The 17,828-nt window shown below is 42.5% G+C and overlaps 1 protein-coding gene and 1 long non-coding RNA gene across 2 annotated transcripts in view; one reads left to right on the top strand and one right to left on the bottom strand.

Annotated features, from left to right (window-relative positions):
* Positions 1-17,828, top strand: part of LOC135219066 (uncharacterized) — a 155,253-nt gene that overhangs the window by 50,103 nt on the left and 87,322 nt on the right. The window lies entirely within an intron of this gene.
* Positions 1-17,828, bottom strand: part of LOC135220344 (uncharacterized) — a 32,212-nt gene that overhangs the window by 13,500 nt on the left and 884 nt on the right. The window contains exon 2 of the long non-coding RNA XR_010315674.1: positions 8,142-8,231. This is a non-coding gene — a long non-coding RNA (uncharacterized LOC135220344). The remainder of the gene's footprint in view (positions 1-8,141; positions 8,232-17,828) is intronic.

Here is a 17,828-nt window from a genome sequence, read left to right as displayed (position 1 = left end):
AACACTCCGCGCGCCGATTCGCGGCCGCAGTCTCCGAAATACGTTACATCGCATTATCCTAATATTTGCTCCCTTTTCATATTAGCCGTTTTTATAGTTCATATATCAAAATGTGCAAATTCATGAAAAATACAATAAAAAATTAAGTGAAGGTTGTAGCTTTTTTCCATCTCCGAAATATGTGCATATAAAAATATATATATAAAAATTTCGGCATTCGGTCAAATTTAACTCGTCCGAAATGGTCGAAATCTGCAATTCTAATCTAAAACTCTTACAGTATCGTAATATTAAATCATTTGTCTTAATTTTGAAACAAATTGGAAGTCTCTAGAACAATATTTAGAATTACGGTGAATTTTTGAAAATAACATTTTTTTACGTCCGAGCGTTACAAATTTGTACATCATTTTGTGATAATATTTTTCCGGTGTTGCTTTTATTGTTTTACTATGTATTATATATCAAAATGATTGACATTTAGTGTACAATACAACGAAAAAAAAAGTAACTCGTTAGCTTTGACCGTTTTTTGCACAGCGTGATTTGAATACAATTATCTATAAATTTTTTTTTCGCTACCATATCTCGCATTATTTACATATGATAATGATATTATTTTTCATTTCTGATGATTGCATACTAAACTTCAGGCAATGACAAAAAAAATGAGCCAAAAATGAACTCTTAATCTTTAAAACTAAGCGCGCTGTGATTTTTTGAAAAAATTATTTTTTCCGCTTCCGCGCTCACTCCAAACCGGCGCCGGCATACAGGAGAGGTTTTGATTTTTAGGGCTTTGGCGTAAGAGGGTTAACTACAGAACCATCTAATTAAAGATTTCAGCAGCTGTGTCCAAGCTATGCCTCAAGTAATTCCTATTGTAAAGGACTGAGGGTTTGTATATCGTGTAGGAATAACTGAAATCCTTACAAAAGTTGCACTGTACAGTGAACCTTGTATTCATGCACTCTGGATTCGCAGCCTCACATATTCTGGGATTTCTCTCTGGAACATCCACCCCCCTTATTAGTGGAAAATTCGCATATTCACGGTATTTTTATATGAGAATTATCCGCAAATTCATGTTTTTTCACCAATTTCATCATAAAATGCATATTTTTATGAAACTATTTAAAAAACCAGGTATAAACATTTTTAGTGGATTTTTCTTGAGTTTTAACTAACAAAATACTTGACAGTTTTAAGCATTTTATAGGGTTTTCAACTATTCAGGGGGGGGGGGGGGGGGGGGGGGGGGGGGGGGGGGGGGGGGGGGGGGGGGGGGGGGGGGGGGGGGGGGGGGGGGGGGGGGGCATCTGGTACATTCCCTGTGAATAAGAGGGAAACACTGTAATGGTATTATGATCTTGTTGAGCTGGACATTAAAATAATGTAATAACTAATATGATATTGTAATGATACAATTAAGTTTGTTCATACTTACCTGGCAGATATATATATAGCTGTATTTTCCGAATCCGACAGAAATTTAAACACTTACGACACACGCAGTGGAGTCAGTGGTTCGTACCCCATTCCCGCCGCTGGGAGGCGGGTATCAGGAATCATTCCCCATTTTCTATTCATAATTTTTTATTTACACTGTCTCCTGAGGGGAGGTGGGTGGGTACTTGATTATATATATCTGCCAGGAAGTAAGTCATGAACAAACTTAATTGTATCATTACAATATCATTTTGTTCATGAAACTTACCTGTAGATATATATATAGCTGAATCCCACCTTTGGTGTGGGAGTAGACAGAATAGAAGATTTTTAGGAAACAATATATATGCAGATAATGATATCTTGATTCCTTACCTGTTTAGCATAGCTGACTTCGTGGTTACTGCCGCGTAAGTCTGCTTGTGCTACTAGAGTTGCCAGCGAGGTAGAGACCTATATAGCTGGTGCACTCCAGATGATCTGTCAACAGGGGGCGAGACCACGACGTGACTAGACCATTGACCATACAAATGAGGGCAACGAAGTAAAAACCAAACCACCTGGCGTAGCCTACCAAAAAGTATCCCACATAGACTAAGCTAATGGAAGGGAGATCCGCCGCAGGCGGTCGTCCAACCCCACAACCATAACACAAGTTTAAAAAACTCCCCTAAACCATTAAAGGATAGGATGAGCGCTACCTCCTGCCCCCAAAACAGTGTCTGCAGCGACGTATGGTCCGAGCGAGTAAAACAATTTTGTTTGTATGTTGCCTTTCACCGTCCCCGCAGGTAGTGTGAAGCGAACACCGAATTGCTTCGCCAATAAGTGGCGCCCAAAATGTCTTTGATTGCCATATTTTTGTGAAAAAAGCCACCGAAGTAGCAATAGCCCTCAACTCGTGGGCTTTCACTTTCAGAAGCTCCATGTCACTTTCACTACACTTTTCATGGGCTTCCTTAACCGTACTTCTTAAGAAGAACGCCAGTGCATTCTTCGACATCGGAAGATCTGGTTTTTCACAGAGCACCACAAGTTCTCCGAAGAACCTCTGCATGCTCTGGTTCTCTGCAAATAAAACTTGAGAGCCCTGACAGGACACAGGACTCTCTCAGCTTCAGGTCCCACTAGCTCCGACAACCCCTTGATCTCGAACGTTCTCGGCCAAGGGTTGGAAGGGTTCTCGTTCTTTGCTAAGAACGTAGGACTTAAGGAACAAACTGCACTATGATCCTTGAACCCAATATGCTTGCTATGACTTGAATTTCGCTAACCCTCTTCGCCGTCGCCAGAGCGGTTAGGAAAATGGTCTTCTTAGTAAGATTCCTAAGCGAGGCTAAATGGAGCGGTTCAAATTGACTCGACATGAGAAACTTCAGTACCACGTCTAAGTTCCCACGATGGTACTTTAGGTTGGAGAACTTTCACAGTCTCAAATGATCTAATGAGATCATGAATGTCTCTATCATTACGCTAAGTCGAGTCCTCTATGTCTGAAGACCACAGAAAGCACGCTTCTGTAGCCTTTAATCGTGGGAACGGCTAGTTTCGCTTCTTTCCTAAGGTGAAGAAGGAAATCGCTATCTGGCTCACAGAGGTTGAGGTGGAGGAAATGCCCTTCCTTCTGCACCAACTTCTAAAGACAGCCCACTTTGATTGGTAAACTGCGATTGAGGAGGGCCTCCTTGCGGTGGCAATCGCCGTTGCCACAGGTCTTGAAAAAAACCCCTCGCTCTGGCCAACTTCTTGATAGTCTGAACGCAGTCAGACTCAGAGCGGGGAGGTTTTTGTGGTACCTCTCGAAGTGGGGCTTGTCTGAGAGATCTTTCCTTAGGGCAGAGTCCTCGGAAAGTCTACTAGGAAGGACATCACCTCCGTGAACCAGTCGGCCGCTGGCCAGAAGGGGGCGATAAGGGTCATTCTCGCTCCTTCTGATGCAGCGAACTTCCTCATTACTTCCCCGAGGATTTTGAATGGGGAAAAGCGTAAATGTCTAGTCCCGACCAATTCCACAGTAGGGCGTCTACTGCCACTGCTCCCGGGTCCAGAACTGGGGAGCAATACAGCGGAAGTCTCTTCGTTCGGGAAGTCGCGAAAACGTCCACATGAGGACGTCCCCACAGCTTCCATAGCGCCTGGCATACTTCCTGATGAAGGGTCCATTCCGTCGGCAGCAAGGCTGTCCTTGCCGACTGAGAAGGTCCGCTCGCACGTTTTCCACGCCTGAACACAAACCTTGTCAGAATCGTGACGTTTTGCGACTTCGCCCAAAATCAGGATATTCCTCGCGATGACGAACAGAGAATGAGAGTGAGTTCCCCCCTCCCCCCTGTTTCCTGAGGTATGCCAAGGCTGTGTGTTGTCCGAGTTTATCTGAACCACTTTGCTGGAGACTTCCTCCTCGAAGAACCTTAGAGCGAGGTAAACCGCTGAGAGTTCTTTTAGGTTGATGTGCCAGGACACCTGTTCCCCTCTCCAGGTGCCTGACACTCTCCCTCCCAGTGTTGCTCCCCAAACCCTGTGGAGGACCGCGTCGGAGAACAACACTAGGTCGGGGTTCCGAAGCTTGAGCGAAAGTCCTTCCGCAAGCTTCTTTGGATCAACCACATTTGAGGTGCTTTTTCACTCTTCCGTCAAAAACAAGACCTCTTCTAGATCCTGTTTGCGTGACCAATTGCTTGAGAGGAAGAAACTGAAGTGGTCGGAGGTGCAACCTTCCAGAGAAACAAACTTCTCCAGTGAGGAAATGGTCCCCAGCAGACTCATCCATTCCCTCACGAGCATGTTTCCTTCCCTAGAAAGGGCCGGACACTTTGTCCAGGCATTGAAGTTGTCGCCCCAACCCCTGGGACGAAAAGCCCGAAAAGCCACTGAGGTCCATCTGAATCCCAGATAGACTAAGGATTGAGAAGGAGTCAGATGGCGACTTCTCGAGATTCACCAGAAGTCCCAGGGACTTCGCTAACGACAGAGTCGTGTGAAGGTCCTTCAGACACCTGTCTTGCGATGAGGCTCGAATAAGCCAGTCGTCTAGGTAGAGAGAGATCCTTTTTATTTCCGCAATATGGAGGCACCGCAACGTTCTTCATAAGAACGGTGAACACCATCGGCGCCGTGCGAGACCGAAGCAGAGTGTCCCTGAAATTGGAAAATCTTCCCTTTCAGGACAAAACCGCAGGGTATTTCCTTGATCGGGGATGGATGGGGAGTGAAAGTATGCGTCCTGAAGGTCTAACGAGACCATCCAATCCCCCGGTCTTAAAGCTGCAAGCACGGATTGAGGTGTCCTCCATCTTGAACTTCTGCTTGGTAACGAAGCGATTTAGACTGCTGACATCCAGAAACGGGGCGCCACCACCCCCTGACTGCTTCGGCACTAGGAACAGACGGTTGTAAAACACCGGAGAACTCCGGTCGAAGACCTGTTCACTGCCTGCTTCTCGATCATTTGATCTAGTAGATCGTGAAGCACTTTCTGCTTTTCTCCCTGATACGACGGAGACAAATCCTTTGGTGTCGAAGACAGCGGGGTGGTAACATCAGGAAAGGATTCTGTACCCTTCTTGACGATGTCCAGGAGACCAAGCGTCGGCACCTCTCTCTTCCCAAGCTTTCGCGAAAATGTAGAAGCCTGGCTCCTACCGGTGTCTGAAGACTTCCCTCTCACTTCTTGCTCTTGGAAGGAGCTGGGAGTCTTGCCTTCTGAAAGAGCCTCTTCCTCGAGGGGCTGGCTTCGAGGAAGAAGCGGATCGAAAGGGCTTCGACTTCTTCAAAGCAGAGGACCCAGAAGACGAAGAAGTAGCAGGCTTCCTAGAAGACTGTGCCAGAGGTCTTGAGTTGCTTTCTCCTGGAGACTAGCAGCTATGTCCTTTACCATAGACTGGGGGAAGAGATGTTCTGAGAAAGGAGCGAAAAGAAGATCCGCTTTTTTGCGCTGGTGAGAACCGACTTTGCAGTAAAATTGGCAAAAAAGTGCTCTTTTCTTAAGCAGTCCCTTGTGCTGAAAAATGAGCAGCCAATTCCTCAGAACCATCCCTGACGGCCTTGTCCATGCAAGCCAATACCTGGACAGCTCCCCCAGAACTGATGGAATCATTAACTCCTGGACCTGGCATCCAATACTCCCAGGCACCAGTCAAGAAAATTAAAGACCTCTAGTGTCCTGAGAGGCTTTAAGGTGAAAGTCTAACTCGCTATGTGTCCACGAGACCTTCGAGGAAGACAAAAAGATCTTCTGGTGGCATCTACAATGCTACCAAGTCTCCTTGAGCTGAGGCTGGAAGCTTGACTCCGACGTTTTCTCCCGTCTCATACCACATACCAGCTTTGCCACCGAGTCTTGAAGGTGGTAAAGCGAAAGAGGTCTTGCCCGAAGCTTTCCTCTTTTTCCATCCAATCATGGACCTTTCTAAAAGCTTGCTTCGTAGAAAGCGACTTCTTCATTCTCACAAAGCCCGAGATCTAGCAGCTTTGGAAGACGAAAACTGAGAGGGAGGAGTACGTGGAGCTTCAGGTTGGAAAGTGTCTGCAAAGACTGACTGAAGTAAACGAGTCAAACCTTGTAGTCCGTCGAAACTGGAGCCAACTGCTGTTCTCGTCCACTTCGACGAAAGCGTCACTAAACTTCTCTCAAGACACTGGAGAAGTCGGAGGAAGTAAAGAAGAGTCCCGAGCTTTCTCAAAAGAGAAAGAACGGCGAACAGGAAGAGTTCCCGCCTCGCTTGTGCTTGCGGAAGTGGAAAACTGACGTCCGTAGGCGCGCGTTTGGCGTCCGAAGCCAATCTACTGGCGCCGACAGAAGCGCGCTCAAATACGCCGCAGGTGTACACTGGCGTCCACTTGTGCGCGCTGAGCGTCCACTGGTGCGCGCCGAGCGTCCACTGATGCGCGCCGAGCGTCCACTGGTGCACGCCGAGCGTCCACTAAAACTCTCGAGCGTCCACTGGCGCTCGCGAAACTTGCACCGAGTCACGTTCGGCGTCCACTAAAGCGCGTTTGACTTTCACAGAAGCGCGCTCGGCAATCTAAAGAAACTCGCTTCTTATCCACAAGTTTCGTAGCAGCGGAAACAACCGCTTCACGAGAGCGAGAAACTAATTTCTCGCCTCCTCTAGAAAGTTGCTGGGGAGCAGAACGAACTCTAGAGGGAGACTCAAACGGAGAGAGAGACGAGCGAGGAGAGGGAGAGGGAGAACGCCTCGACCTCTTCACAGGAAGATTGTCATCCTTCTTACGGCGACGTGGAACAGTCTCTCCTCGAAGGAAAAAACACTTCTCGAAGTTGCTGCTGAGAGACTGGAGATCTTGCTTGTAGGTGAAGCCTCCTTTCTGGGGAGGGGCTGATCCTGTGAGCAGAGAGTGGCGAGGAGACGCCTTCTTGCTACTCCCAGGAACCGCCGCTTCACGCACCCATTAGAGCGACTGCGGCGCTCGAAAGAAAACATCTAGGGAAGATTCCGCCCTCCGAATAATCCTTACGCTTCTTCTGCGGAGGAAAAGCAGCAACGCACTATCAGGCGACGAGCAAAGTTCCGGAGAAAAACAACCTGGACGTGAAGCGTCCGAACGCGAGCCGTCCTTTTCAGCCGGACGTGATGCGGTATGAGAGCTCCACCCCTTGCGCGGGGAGGAAGCTTTCAGAGAAGAAAAGCACTCCTTGAGAATTGAGTTGCACGCGCACGCTCCTGGCAGTCCTGGGTATGTTCGTCAGAAGCTGCCGAAGGCACGCCAGATCGGTGGGGGTTCCTCGTAACCCTCCTTCGACTTTCGACATGCTCTCTCCCCGTAATCTGGGAGTCAAGCAGAGGTCTAGGTCTAGAGGCGGAATGAGGCGATCTGACGCACCCTCACTACACAAGGGGCACTTTCACTGCACTTCTCTTCACTTTTGCTCTCCAGAGCTAACACTTTTGATTCTAAGTTACGAATCGATTCAAGAATTAGCGATAATGTATTACTTTCTACCGACACTGTCTCAGGGGCCGGAGGCAACACTACAGGGGTAGGAGCATAATCTACAGAAGGAGGGTTAGCAGGAGAATAATTTAAATCTTGCCTACCTGAAACACTCCTGGAGGAAGACCTCCTTAACCTATCTCGCTCAAGTTTCTTAAGATAGGTTTCATACGCCTTCCATTCCGACTCTGTTAGTCTTTCACACTCCTTACAACGAACTTTCAAACGTACATTCATTCCCCCTGCAAACTTTACAAACAGAATGTGGGTCTACTGAAGCTTTCAGTAGCCTACCTCTACATTCAGACATGGAACAAAATCTAGCGCTAGCAGAACTAGACCCTGACATCTTGATCAAAGAAAAATCAATACCAAATTCAATCAAACCAAAGTCACGTGTGCCAAGCCACCGATCCAATTCAGATACCAAAAAAAAGAAAAACCAAAAGGGATACTCAAGTAGCTAGTAAGTTTCCAAAATCTGGACGGAGGTGCTGCAAACAGGTGTTTCCAGCACCGGCGACAGAAAAATTATGAGTAGAAAATGGGAATGATTCCTGATACCCGCCTCCCAGCGGCGGGAATGGGTACTAACCACCTGACTCCCACTGCGTGTGTCGTAAGTGTTTAAATTTCTGTCGGATTCGGAAAAATACAGCTATATATATATCTGACAGGTAAGTTTCATGAACAAAACGTAACACAATAGTATGTAGTAAGTACATTCACTAGCATACCTCTTTAAGGCACTTCGCTTGATGTTGTTCAACTTTACGGAAGCCTTTATTAAGCAGACTCTGGTTTACTTGGTTGAACCTCCGACACACCTGAAAATGATTATTTTATGATTAAAAATATTATAAAAAATATCACATCTTTCCAATTAAAGCATTACTGTTAGGTTTCAGCAATAATACAAAGAGGAAACTTTACCATATACTACTAAAGTATACCACAAAATCAACCGTTCATTTGTGATCCAACTACTATCTGATCATATATCTTGGAATTTGCTAGCACTGAAAACTGTGAATATGGGCCATTTGCATGTATTTATTAAAATAAGCTGTGTAACCAATTTATGTGATTTTTGGCAATCAAACAAATTCACTATGAGGCATCAAGCTAAATTAATCAAAATTACATTACATACAAAACTAAATCTTAAAACAAAAAACAGTAGTTTGGTCTGTCTGTCTGTTGTCTGTAAGCTCTGTTGTCTGTAAGCTCTGTTGTCTGACGAACCAATTTATTAGCATTAGGGGTTAAAGAGGGGTGAAGGAGAGAGGGTATTTCCCTACTCAGTGATGACCTAACTAACAAGACCAAGCCATTTTCAAATTGTTGCTGAATATGGTAAGATACCAGTGAAAATTACATCTGGGAAAACTACTGCTCGGTTGGTAGCTTACTTTGAATTGTGAATTCTTATGTTCTGACGGTTGGTAGCTTACTTTGAATTGTGAATTCTTACGTTCTGACAAGTAGGGCAGGTACAACAACATAGGAAATAAAAAGTTCAAGCGTTAGCTCGGCAAAAAAACACCGGTGTTAGATAACAGTTACTTTAGAGTACAGTCACATCGTCTGGGGCCGTGGCACCCGGCCTCACTGCCCGGGTACTGGGCCCCACTAACTAGTTACAGTAAAAATAATTCATCCATGTAACTTTTGAGTAGTACACATGTAGTCTGGAAGCCACTGGGGCCAACCTGGACAATTTTGATATAGTTTTTTTCTCTTCATATTGAGTATCTCCATAGTTCAGACTATCGAAACAATGTGGGTGTGGTCATCACACCCTTGGGCAAATTAAAATAATCAAGATGGCAGCTGTAGCTAGAAAAGCACAAGATATCTTCATTTTAACTAGCATAACTGTTTTTTTGTTATTAAATACTTAATATATATAGTCATTACATCTTTTATTATATATTACATTTATAATTATCAGTGGAATGATCCATTGACTTTCAGCAATGTCTATTTACGACTTGGAGGAATGCACATCCTGAAGAATTATGTTGGATGTATTAGTACTCTCATGGATAACTATGGATTGTTGGAACTTCTTACTGGCCCTTTTGGTAGAGTGAAGAAGATGTTGACGGAAATAAAGTTTCCTGGCAATGTGCAGGCACTTAGAATTCTCACAGAAGAGCTTCTCCGTTCTGTACTTGTACCCTACCAGATGGAAACCATGGACAGACTCTTTGCAATGCTAGAAGAGCTTTCTAAAAAGAGCTGAACTGCCAGATTATAGGTTGACAACATGATAAAACCAGTTATGACAATGATGAAGTTTATCAGGGGTGAGCGAGAAAATGACTGGCCACTACATATGCAATCCATAAATGAAATGATGCCATTGTTCTTTGCTGCTGGCCATCAGAATTATGCAAGATATGGCTTTTATTTTCTGTGAAGTACAGTGCTGATGCCTGATAATGTCAGAAAGAGTTTCTTGAACGGTCAACATACCATGCACCATATATCTAGCATCTCCAATGGTGTTTGGACAGATATGGCCAGTGAAACAACATACATCTGCTATAGACATGGTCAGTCAGGTATCATTGGGTTGACGTTGAAACCTGAAAATCTGAAAACCTAGGCCTACAGTCTTCTATTTGCAACAGCCTAGTTACTGATCTAGATGGTATGAGAAAAAGATGAAGTGGCAACTCAAACATGTCACAAGGAACAAATGTGTGGAAGGATACAGGCTGATCAGAAAGATAAACTCAGTCAGACAGAAAGTGGAACAAGCTATCCACCCATTGTAACCAGATCAACATCCTGATGAAGGCCGTGTCAATGTAGTCACTGGATGTGTACTTAATGACCCTCAAATCAATGTGGACAAATCAGAAGACATAGGTAAATGTGAAATGTAAAAGTATGAAAGTGAATGACCTACGTCATTTCACAAGCCTCTCTCCAAAAACATAAAAACTATGGCCGTCAGAAAGAAACATGAAAATTGGGGACACTGAAGTTTGTGATACATAAACAATATACGCCAGAGCTATGGGCTTACAATCAAGTCCCAGAACCCTGAATACTTCAGTTCTTCTGAGCCATGAACTAGCACTGCATCCAACTTCAATCTTTGATAAGTCTGGCAAGCTAAAGGTAGCTATGGCTAAAGCTAGTTTGAAGAATTCTCCAAAGGTTGAAGTGTCCCCGTCAGCCAGAAAATGTAGAAAGCCACGTTGAAGCAAAATTCCTTGATGATGTGCTATCCTGTGGTGGTACCATGGCCAGAGCACCCTGGGAGTATGGTGCAGACTTCTTAGATGCTTTCAGATGACACACTCACAGGCACTTGAAATTGTGTGATGTTTACCTTGCCTTTGACAGGTAATATGTTATATCATTATTAAAAAATGTTTTTCTAGAGAGTAAATCAATAAATGTCATGATTAATAAAGAATTGCTTAAAGTAAGTTGACTGCATCTAATTAAAGGAGATATGTTAATAAAGTGAAATAGCATGACTGATATGGTACTTCAATAACTAATGCAATTTTTCATTAAAAAGAGTATATATGATGATAATTCCTATTAACGACATTTACAAGTTCACTATCTATACTATAATGCATTTAGTATGGTTTTAGATATGATTATATATTATTGTAGGTACATTCCAAACAGTATCAAGGAGTCATCATGGAGCCAAAGAGCCAAGGTTACTACAAGAGTCTATTCTCTACGTTATCATACACAGCTTCCACCTCAAAGAGTGCTTTTAACAATAACCAAGAATAAAATACAGTTGATTGATCTCAACTGTGAGGAACTGGTGGATCACAAAATCAGTTTCAAGAGCATAGACTTGTGGTGAAGGGAAAGCTTCCCACACCCATAGAGTTGTTCATGGGTAAATCCATTGTTTGTCATGATATGGAGACTTTGCATGAAGAGACTGATAGTATCTTGGTACAGCAGCTAGCTCTTATTCAGCCTCAATGTTCATTTATTTGTAGCAGATGACACAAGACATTTTTATGTTACCTGTACACTTCTGCCTTAAAAAAGAAATCCCTAGGAAGATTATATGATGTCACCAGTGCAAGGTAAAGATTCATGTATTGAACATCCAAGCTGTCGTGGCAAACAGGCATGGTTTGTCTCTGTCAGATTTGTTGTTTACCAGCTCATGGACTTTCAGGATGTGACACCGTCAGGTCCTGGCTTGGAACTGGGGAAAACTAATGCTAAGCTAATATCCTAAGGTCAGGACAATCACTGAGCTAACTTTGCAAAACACTGACAAAAACCTGCCTGATGTTATTTCACAGTGTGCAGGATTCTGTGGGCCTGCTAGAACCAGTCTGGGTGTAAAACTATGACAGAAGCACAACCACAAAGTTTGGGCATCAAAAGTTAGCCGTAGCACTGCAAGTGCACTTAAGTTACAAACATTGCTGCCAACAACAGAAGCACTTAGTGAAAATGTTGTACGAGCTCACTTGCAAGTTGCAATCTGGAAGAATGCTCTACAATCACAACCTCCAAATCTAGATCTCATTGACTTTGGATGGCATAAAGATGACTGTCTGTTTCCTGTTACTGTTCCTCAAGGTGTTGGGCTGGCTCCAGAGGAACTATTCAAACTTATAAGATGTTCTTGTCATGGAAGAATGCCTTGCAGTACACAAAGATGTGGGTGCTGTAGTATTGGTATTGTGTGCTCAGTCTTCTGTGTGTATTGTGGAGGATGAGTGTTAGAACAGTGAACCAAATGACTGATGATGACGGAGATGGCGATTCCAGCACATAATCTATATATAGTTTTGTATTTTTGAGAACATATTTTTATGTTGTTATTTTTTCCCACACCTTACAATTACTACATATGTGTTTAAATCATCATTTATATAAATGTTGCAAAGCATATTCCCCCTTCAGGTATAATAAGCATACAGTTTTTGGAATTAAGAAAAAAACAAAATTAGGATGATGGATTGAAGATTGAAATAATGCAAGTTCTTTTTGGAAGCCATCTTGGGTGCCATCTTGAATATCTTAAATTGCCCAAGGGCAAGATGGCCACACCCACCTGGGTATGACAACTTGGACCCTATAGTAAGATAATATGAAGAGACTCACAATGTCCTGGTTAGGTAAATTTATGGGGACCTGCTTCCGGACTAATATAATACATAAAAACACAAAATAACAAGTTTTCGAATGTAATTTGTATTTTTTCCAGGTATACAAACCAAAGCCTTTTATACAAGAGCATCCTAAACACAAGCTGGAAAGCCAATCAAGTTGATACCAAGATTATAAACTGGTGGATATGGGGAGGTGAATAAGAGAACAATCCCTCACTCACCTTATGCTGCTAACTACTTTTCTCTTAGCCACAAGGACAAAGCAGGTTGGCTGAGGTAGGATTATGATAAAGGGCTCTGGTTTATATACAAAGAAAAATAAAATTACTTTAATACAAAAAATTTCATTTCTTCATATGGAAGTAGAAATCATCACCTTTTATGCAGCAGCAGGAGACTTACTCCCTACGTGGGTGGTAAATCTGACAATTGACTGGAGGATGTGATGACTCCTGTAACCTCCAAATTAGTCTAACATTTGGGATGACAAAACATTAGGGCTCTGGGTGAAAGTGAGACTCTGATCTTGGGGAGAACTCACCAATGGTAGGAAAATTTTGACTCAGGAAATTCCCCATCACAGAATTCAAGTCTGAAGGTAGTTAACCCTGCCTAATACCTAATTATGACAAATTTTCTAAGACAATTTGTATTTTTCATAGGTACCACTGTATATATATATGAGAGAGAGAGAGAGAGAGAGAGAGAGAGAGAAATTATACATACATATTACATATTCATAAACTTTATGTCCTTTACTTAACAAATACTGAATGTGTTTATGCACGGTTTTCCAGATTTTTAAATGGGAAAAGTATAAAAAGAAATTTAGGAGTGGATGCAGGTAGATTCATCAAAAGAATGGTTGGTGGAAGTGCAAGGTGATTCCAACAAGGGCCACTGTAATTACTGTAAAAGTGACATCAATGTAAAACGCTCAGACATTTGAAGACATTTGTCATCAAGGAAGCATGAGGCTTCCATTCCCATGTGAACGTCTAACATGGATGTTAAGTCACAATTAGTCTAGTATGTATGTACTGCAAAAAGTAATGACAGGACTGCAGCCTGTGAAGCAAGCATCTTCTTCCCAGCTGGTTCCCATTTTTATATGGGGTCGCCGTTTCCATCTACATGCAGTCCCCAGGGTTACGACGGGGGTTCCATTCTTGAGGCGTGTTGTAACCCGAAAATCGTCGTAAGCCAGAACATCACCAAAAATGCTAAGAAAACCTTACTTTTAATGCTTTGGGTGCATTGAAAACTATGTAAACTGCATTTTTATTGCATTTTGCAGCAAAAAAAACCTTCAAATATTGATTATTTTGCATTTCTGGTGTCATATTTCTTCTGCCAGATGAGCATTGTAGGCGTCGTAACCCTGGAAATAATTTCTGATGAATATAATTGAAAAGCGCCTTAACCTCAGAATGTCGTAAGCCGAACCCGTCATAACCCGGGGACTGCCTGTATTTCTATCCTGTGCTTCTGCCTCATCAATTCCCTTCTCATGTAAGTCTCCTCTCACACAGTCCTTCCATCTCTTTCTTGGTCTCCCTCCTCTTCTTCCTTGAACCTCCATACCCATAGTATGTCTCCCAGCGTGGTCCTCATCTCTCCTCAACAGGTGTCCATACCATCTCAGCCTCCCCTCCTGCACTTTCTTTGATACTTCCACACCGCCTTAGTCGACCCCCTTATGTAGTAATTTCTGATCCTATCCTCTCTTGTCACCCCAGACATCCACCTAAGCATTATCATTTCTGCCACATTCATCTTCTTCTGCTGTTTTTCTCATGCTTGCTGTTTCCGTACCATACAGCATTGCTGTTCTTACCACAGACTTGTGAAATTTTCCTTTTAACCTAAGCGGTACTCTTTTGTCACAAAGAACTCCAGTTGTTCCAGCCCAATGTTTTACTTTTTCTTCCATACTTCCCTCCAGCGTTAAGAAAAGATCCCAAACACTTGATCTTATCAACTCTCTTTATTTGCTCTCCACCAAGCTGAATACTTTCTCTATCATCCCCCTCAGTGGTGGTACACATATATTCTGTTAGATCTACTTATTCTCATTCCTCTGTCCCCCAGTATTTGTCTCCATCCTTCCAATTTCATTTTCAGATATTCCCTGCTCTCTGCACACAGAACAATATCATCCGCATACAATATGTTCCATGGTACTGCCTCCCTTACTTTCCATCTATTATTACATTCCATCACTATGTTAAAGATAAATGGGCTCAGAGCAACCCTGGTGTAATCCTACTCTCACCTCAAAACCCTCTGTCTCCTCAACACTGCTCCTCACTCTGGTAAATACATTCCGGTACATCTCTTGTATCTATCGCACGTACTTCTCTGGCACCATCTTCTCCCTCAGACTCCTCCATACCTCTGGTCTCAGGACTCGGTCATAAGTTTTTTCAGGGTCAATGAATACCATATGTAGGTCCCTTTGCCTTTCCCCAAATTTCTCCATTAGTTGCCTCAGACAAAATATACCATATGTTGTTCCCCTTCCCTTCATAAATCCCTATTTGTACTTCTTCTCTCAGTCTAGCATCTATCATCCTTTCCAGTATCTTCAAAGTGTGGGACATCAATTTAATAACCCTATACATAATTACCACACTCTTGGACATTGCCTTTCCCTTTAAAAATTGGGATCAATATACTCCCACGCCACTCATTTGGCATCTTTTCCTGTTATTCAAGGATCTTTTATCATAAGATCGATACAGTATATCCACTACGTTCATCTCCTAATGCTTTCCATGCCTCCACAGGAATCATGTCTGGTCAGTTGCCTTCCCATTCTTCATCTTCTTCAGTGCAGTTAGTACCTCTTGCCTAAAAAAAAACCTCATTACCATGCCAATGTTCACTTGCCCATCCTCTCTTATTAGTCTATTATTTTCTTCATTTAACAACTGTTCAAAATATTCTTTCCATCTATTCGCGACGTTTTCCCCAGTTTTGTGTAAGTCTTATACCCAATATTTTCGAATTAATAATCATGAATATGTAAAATATTTAGGCAATTCATGACCTTATACTGACATTTAACTATTTATTTAAATAATCATCTAGTGCACGATTCTTCTTCTTATACCAAAAAATTGTAGTTTCCTTGGATAAGTCGTGGTTGCTGGCATTGTTTGCAGTAGATCTAGGGTGCTTATCCACGGCAGCCTAGACTATGGCAGCTGCGGTTTTTCTATGCAGTTTTACTTACGGAACAAGAATTCTAAGTAATATTTATTCAAAACAACTGTAATTAACCCCCAGGGTCCAGTACTAAACGCGGTGAAATGCATTGGGAGGCCCAACCCGTAGTGGACGTCATATCCGCGGTTACATTCCTTGCAGTCCGTGCGGACTGCTTCTGTAGAAATACCTTCTTTACGACTGTTGTGGAGAAAGTGCCCCAACGTCTATGGGTACAAGTGGTGTGCAGATTTAGCACATGGAATGGAAAGTTTATTGACACAAGCGACTCCGCAAACATCGAGCTCTTGCTCTCACCACCAACAACTCATGACTGGTGCCCATCTCTGGTGTCCAGATGTGTTAAAGTACTTTTTCGGAGGGTGGATCCACACGCGGTGGAAGCTGGATTCGCCTGTCCACTTGGTTGTTCCCCCTACAGACTTTGGTTAACAGAAATGTACTTAGGTATAATATTAAAAGTTTGCACTGAAATTCAAGACTATTTCTTCGGTTATATTCACTGATTCATTTATTAGATGTTAACAATAACATGAAAGTTACTTTAATTAGTTGTTATGCTAGATACTCTGACCTAACAAAAAACAACAATTATTTATGCCTTTGTAAGTACAGTTCAATGAAAAGGATAGGGTAGAATATCACGACAGGCCAACCCTCATCACGGTGGACGGGTCTTATTCACTCGATATTTAATTGGTGAAACATGAATACAATTGCAACTCTAAGCATACCATTTAAAAGACTGAAGTTTCGTCAACATATTGTGATATATGAAAGCCCCATACGAATTAAAATAAGCATGTGAGCTCTTCGTAAAATATGTTTTCAAGGCAGTTTTGAAATCCAATATGGCGGCTACGTTTTGCATGGACGGTTCTCATCAGTGACGGCCACCATCTTTCCCCAGCCTTCCCAGCACTCATTTGAACAATGTTAGCGTATGTATGTAACGTTTATTGATTTCTTACTCAAGATTGCAGTTGTAATCTGCACAATAAACAACAATTTTTGTTTGCCTATATTAGTGAAAGTATGAAACTTGTTATTCCCGGGGTTGGATGGTTGGAACTGAATTCATTCTTACCTTGTAATCAGTGGTTTTATCCTTACTGCCATCAACAACTGAAACTCCACAGTGCTTATTTGATTGTAATTATACACATTTTGGTCTTAATTCACTCCACAGTGCACTCGAACCCATTGCATTGCTTTCGTGTTTCCTAAGCATCACTCCGTAAACAAAGTTACGAGCAGCAGACGAACAACACTGATTATGAGATGCAAAGCTTATTCCCTTAATTGTTTACTTACTCAATATTTAGTTTAACTCTACTTCAAAATGTTTATTTAATTCATGTCCATTATCCCTTTTTTGCAGCCAAATTAACCCAAAAATTACAATGTTTCGGATGTATACTTACGAGCAGACGACGTGAGGAAAAATGGCTCATCGTTGCCAATCTAGTGGAGCGTCACACATACGCCGATGCATTTACAAACTGTTTCGATAAATTCTAGTTGTCAAAGTAATGCAGTAATGATAAAATTGCTCTAATATGTACTATATATACTACAAATAGATACGCTAATTTCACTTATTTCCCCGGTTTTGTGTAAGTCTTATACCTAGTTTGGAGGGTAAACACATACCAATTGACAACACTGATAAACAATTGAAGAGCGCAAAACGCCGCAAAGAATGCTGTAGTCCCCTTGAATAAGTACGAATAAGTGCTGGTGAGAGGTTGGTTTACGATTGTTGTGATGAAAGTGCCCCAGCGTCTATGGGTACAAGTGGTGTGCAGATTTAGCACATGAAATGGAAAGTTTGTTGACACAAGCGACTCCGTAAACATCAAGATAGCGTCAATCTTCGAAACATTTTTAGTTGTAAGTAAAAATTTCTAAAGCGTTTTGGTGAGATTTCCACTGCAGTAGCCACCCTTTTCAGTACCCTCTGTTTAAATCTTAAAATTTGGCCTTAATTTCTAACTTTGGAGAAAATACTTACTTCGAAAGGAGAGTAGAGGTCTTTAGCTCCGTTTCTCACCAACAACAAGTCGC

The sequence above is a fragment of the Macrobrachium nipponense genome, chromosome 1 (genome assembly GCF_015104395.2).
Source record: "Macrobrachium nipponense isolate FS-2020 chromosome 1, ASM1510439v2, whole genome shotgun sequence".
Lineage (NCBI taxonomy): Eukaryota > Metazoa > Arthropoda > Malacostraca > Decapoda > Palaemonidae > Macrobrachium > Macrobrachium nipponense.
This window is presented reverse-complemented; position numbering and strand designations above follow the sequence as displayed.